At 46.7% G+C, this 5,474-nt stretch overlaps 1 pseudogene; it reads right to left on the reverse strand.

Moving 5' to 3' along the window:
* Positions 1 to 1,134: 1,134 nt before the first annotated feature.
* LOC146822950 (Krueppel-like factor 9) lies at positions 1,135 to 5,263 on the reverse strand (annotated as a pseudogene).
* Between the last annotated feature and the right edge of the window lie 211 nt (positions 5,264 to 5,474).

Here is a 5,474-nt window from a genome sequence, read left to right on the forward strand (position 1 = left end):
ACATTGCTGCCAAGACCTGGAAGGCCCTGCCTCCACTTCTGTACAGCACCCTCCCTGGCAGACTTGAGAAAGAAGCTGAAGACCTGTTTTTTAACAAAGACACAGCACCATGGGCACCCTGATACTCCTCGAGGTGACAGTGTTGAGCTATACAAATGTTGACTTATTGATTGTTTCACAAACTTATAGGGAAAGGCTTGATTATGGGACTCAGCCAATGGCATTGAGAGGCTCCAGTGTCTGGGACTGAATTCAGTCTGCAGACAGGTTGTGTCTTGATAGCTCTTCATCAGTTTCTGTATTATTTCTCTTCTTGGTTATTATTTATTTCTACTGAGGCTTCATTCCAGATGGTCGCAGGAGCAAGTTACTACATGACTACCCCGGTTTTTTAATCTCCCCAATCCTTAAGCTCTGAGAAGTCGTCCTCCATTGAAATAACAGGCATGAATAAAAGGGGCAAAGGAAATTTCACCAAAAAAGGGATAGAACTAGGAAAAGAAGAGAAAGGTCTACAAATGCAGGGAGAGACAGGAATACTTATCCCCTACCTAACTCAAGTCTGAAATAGGTTTCTAAGCATTTTAAGCTTAAGGAAGACCAGCCTTTGGAAGAAGAGAGGGAATTCCCACAAGAAAAACAAGAGATTTCCGAAACTGAATTCGGACAAAAATCGTCAGGTGTTCCTTTGGAGGGTCTTATTTGCCAACCTGGGAGAAGTCCCCAGACTTTCGTCCTCACAAAAATTCCCAGCTAGAGCATATTGAAAGTCAGGAAGATCAGGAAATAATTTCACAGGGCAGGTCTCCTCCTGGTTGTTCCCAGGATGGAGAGGCATTGCCCAGCAGGGCATCCCATACAGAATACATCTCCAGACATCCATGCTGGTTAAGCAAAGGTACCCTAGTTATGTTTGTCTGAAATTAACCTCATATTTTGTCCTTAGCTAGCAGGTACCAAACCTATAAACAGAAGTCTTTTGGGTTGTGTAACAAAAAAGAGAAGAGAAAAAAGGACAGTGCCAGAGGAATCCACACACCTCATGTGACCAAACCGTTGGAGGCAGAATTTAGGAGGTGTAAGACCCAACTGTCAAGTACAACCCGCCCCCCCACACACACACATAGTGCGAGCTCATTTGAGAGGTAACACTAGGTCCACAAGTATAAAATCCTCTAAAAAGGGCAAAAGAAAGGCAAAAAAGGAAAACTCAAAAACTCTCACTCCATAAACATCATGTCCATTAAAGGAAGCAATAATGTAAATGTCTCCCAGAGATAATTGGATCCAGGTACTCATGGAGAGATGATCTTTTCAGCAGAGGCATCGGACACTCGGGTCGTAATCTCAAAACCAATTGGCCAATCCTTACTATGTGATATAATCAGAAAAGGGAAGAAGGCTACAACATTGCACCTGTTGAACAGGTCTAATTTGCTATTTACTTTCAAGAAGATACCATAACTTTTAGAAATATCTTGTGGGTTTCCTGATGAATGAAGGGGTAGAGAATTAACCACAGTAGATTTATATACCCTCTAAAAGCCAACATTGCGTGTAAGGCAGAGGAAGAACTCCTGGGTCAAGGTCAGAGGATAACAAAAGGTTTAGAAATCTCAATGTAGCAAATAGTAAATCCAGCATTGAATCGCCATGAGGGTTTGCCCCCAAAACAGAGAGAATTTATCACGTCCCTGGCAACAAATACTTTAGTCCACAACAACCTTTCTCAGCCCTATAGGAATGCCGTTCAACAATACAACAATTATCTGAAAATTGTCATCTCAAATAATATACCTTTTGATTATTTTAGCTTGGCTCCAAGAGTGGAGTTTAATAACCGCTATGGTCCTCTGTTGAGTCATCGTAGTAGCCCAGATTGGGTCGGCTGGCAGGAGGAAGCATAGAATATGGAGTTTTCCCGCATACCTCAAACTAGTAAGTTGGAATGTACATGGATTCGAAAGAATCAAAAAAAGAGCCCCCCCAGATGAAATATCAAGCAATTATCACATTGTATTATAATGTCCTGATAGAAATGTGCTTTCTTGTTTACACTTGAATTTAGATCAAGCACGAGTAAGGCTAAAGTCTATACGGAGATATCACATCAGGCATGGTTTGACCTATCATACAAGAAATTTAAAAAAGTAAGGTGACAAAAGCAGCTAAAAACTATAGTCGGGGTGTATTAGGTATTAACAAACAAGAAAGTGACGCCTAACAACCCAATATAGGCAACTCATTAGGGAATAGAAAAGACATTTTATGTGTTTTACCACCAATGGGTGGAAATGATAGAGTAATAGAGTCTAGGGACCAAAAGCAATTTTGGAAAATGGTGAATTAGTCGATAATTGTTACCCAGGGGCAGTACAATGTTCAATTCAAGAGTATACCTGAAACACATCTGGATAATTTATATGGCCCTCCAGTTACGCAGGAGGGTATCCAGCTAGAACTGATACCAAACCCCTTGTTCAGTACGTCCCTAACAAAACACTATAACGCCCAGTCAGGTGCTGTAGATGGACAGATGTCAAATTGGTTTTCATTTAAAGATAGCAAGTCTACAATAGTATCCCTGAAGTTGAGAAGAGTTGCCGGGCCAGATAGCATCCTGGAAGTAATTATCAAAACTAATAGTGGCTGGTGGTCTAAAATCTTTTCATATTTGTTCAAATGGATAGCTGAAACAGGGAACTGTCTGGAATCTTGGAATGGAAAGGGTCTGCTGTAAAACCCCATTCTGATGAAAGGTGATACAAGGTGTGCATCAAACAATAGATTAATTAGCCTTTCAGATAGTTCAGGGAAGGTGTTTTAAAATTTTTTTACTAATTCACCTAAAGGAATGGGTCAGGGAAGACCCAAACCCTTACATTAGTGTGGCTTTATGAGGTGAGAGAGGAGTCCTGTGAGCGCATTTAAGTGCAATAGACAATACCAGAAAGTAAAAAGTCATGGAGCAGGGTGATATTGACTCTGGAAATCAGCAATGCTGGCACAGACTGCTCAGCTTTTATCCTTGCATATTCCAATAGATCCGCTTATGGCTCTGAAAAACAGGGTGATGAATGTCAAGGAGCACATGGACTGTGGAAACACGACAAAAGGCAATGAGGGCCTCATCGTGACTTGTCTGTATCAGTTGACATGAGGGAGGGGTTTCTCACGATGGACACACAAAGTGGCCGGGTGTTTCTAGACCCCGGGTTATTAGGCCCACTAACCCCAAGACTGGAAATCTTGAAACACGTGACACAGTTTGAACATGTGCAAATCCATACCAAGTGGAACCACAGGCAGGAGCCATGCTTGCAGGCATAGTCTGGCCACTGCTCACAGGGTCGGTATGGCCTATAAGGCAATCAGGCAGTGCCTGACGGGCTGGTCTGTCAGGTCAGTGTGTGGGGGAAGTTTTTTGTCTGTTTGTGGGCAGTTTTTATAGTCTGCTGCAACGGTTTTTACTGTTGATTTCCCTGATATTACCACAAAGATTTCCTGCAGCAAGCACAAATCCATGCAGTTTTACATACCTTGCGAAACATTTATACAGCATGTCTTAACAGCTTCAAAACTGCCCCAATTTGCAAACTTCAGCCACTTTTTTAGCTATCTAATTCACTATCCACTTTTATTTTGCTGCCCGGTACAATTTTCTGTTCAAGTCCGACCTGCCTGCTCAGCTCCTGCAGCACCACTAGGGGGAGCAGACAACGCTCTCCCCTCACTTTGCCTCTCCCAATCCTGATCAGCAGTAGTTCCCCACACCCATTTACCACCTGCTTGAAGCAAGTTAAAACAAGCATTTACAATGCAATGGTCTCGGCATTGTTAAAGTTATAGCTGTTGGCATTGCTCATGACATTATTCTTGTTTATGTTTTTGTTTTTAAAACATTTAAAGAAACGGCATTGATATTTACAATGTCAATAGCTTAATCACTCTCCAATGCAAGACCTATTGCATTTGCACCCACACACAGAGCCACACAGGGCAGGAAGGAGACTCATCCTCGGTCATATTTCCCGCTCTTTGTCTGGGGTCACATGTTGGAAGCGTCTGTTGTACGGCGCGCCCTCCCGGTTACGAGCAGAGCACACGGTGGCGCTGAGGAACCTCGGACATGAGCCGCAAGTTCAGTCATAAATGCACATGTCTACATGTGTATTTTCTTTGGTGGGGGGGGTCAGTCTTTAGAAAATTGACCCTAACCAGTCAGTGCGGCGTCGCCTATGAATAAAAATCTAAAAGGCGTTTTTTAGTTAGAAACATTAAAAAGTAGTATGAAATAAGGCACGATTCTAGAGCGGACTCGCATGTAAACTGATGTTTGGCAACTATACGTAGGAAAGTGAGGTTCGTCACAGCCCCGAGATAAAAATCGTGTTTTGGGAGAAAACGGATAACCCCAATGTTTGCCCCATGCCCTAGACACATGTATATAGGCTTTCACCGCACCCCAGGCAGGCAGCCCACAGCTGGCTCACACCTGCTCCTGTCTCATGCAACACGAGGTGTCTGAGGTGTCTGCGGCCACGCGTCACCGCCAGGAGTGCCTCCCGACAGCACTTCTCTTCGATACTCACCTGTGATTCAGCCTGAAAGAAAACCCCACTTTAGTTCGTGGCTCGCACGGGCTGCCCCAGTACTCACCTGTGTGCACGCGGTAGTGCGCCTTCAGGTGCGAGGACTTGCCGTAGACCTTCCCGCAGCCGCTGCGCGGGCACCGGTGCCTTTTGTCGGGGCCGCCCCTGTCCTGCGGGTCTGGGGTGGATGGCGGGGATGAACTGTCCCTGATGTCGCGGGTGTCAAGGGTACAGTCCTCCTGCTGCCCCTGGCGGGAGTCATGGGTACAGTCCTCCTGCTGCCCCGGGGGGCTGGGAGCAGGGCTGCTGCGGTCCTCTTGCTCTGGTGACGGTGGGCTGTGGGCGACGGGCACGCTGCTGGGGGGAGGTTACTCCAGTGCCGTCGGGTACTTGTTGAGGTCCAGCAGGCTCCGGACGATGGCCAGCAGGGTACAGTAGTCCTTCCAGGTGTCCCCGAGTACGGCGGGGCGCTGCTGCAGAAGCGGCGGCTCTTTGGTCACCTCTGGCCGCGATCTCTGGCGCAGCAGGTCCGACTCCTCTGGCGCGGTGGCACCCTTGGGCACCGCTGGCAGCAGCGCCTGGCTCTGTTGGGGCATCAGCACAGACGGGCGGTGGGAGATTGACATCAGGCACTGGGCAGCCACAAAGTCGGGGTAGGCGACGGCTTTCATGGTAGGGTCAACCAAGAGTTGCGCTTCCACCTACCAGGGGGCACGGAAGGACAGCACCAGGCAGGAACAAAGGCAGCAAAACCAAGTGGCTGCCAAGCAGGGTGTCTGCTTCTCACTCACAGCCTGTACTCAGAGTGTCTGTCAGACGTCTCTGCACACTCACACCCACAAGACCCACTGCCCCGCCCGGGAAGAGCAGCCAGACCCCTTC

Source organism: Triturus cristatus, chromosome 5_2 (genome assembly GCF_964204655.1).
Source record: "Triturus cristatus chromosome 5_2, aTriCri1.1, whole genome shotgun sequence".
Classification (NCBI taxonomy): Eukaryota; Metazoa; Chordata; class Amphibia; order Caudata; family Salamandridae; genus Triturus; species Triturus cristatus.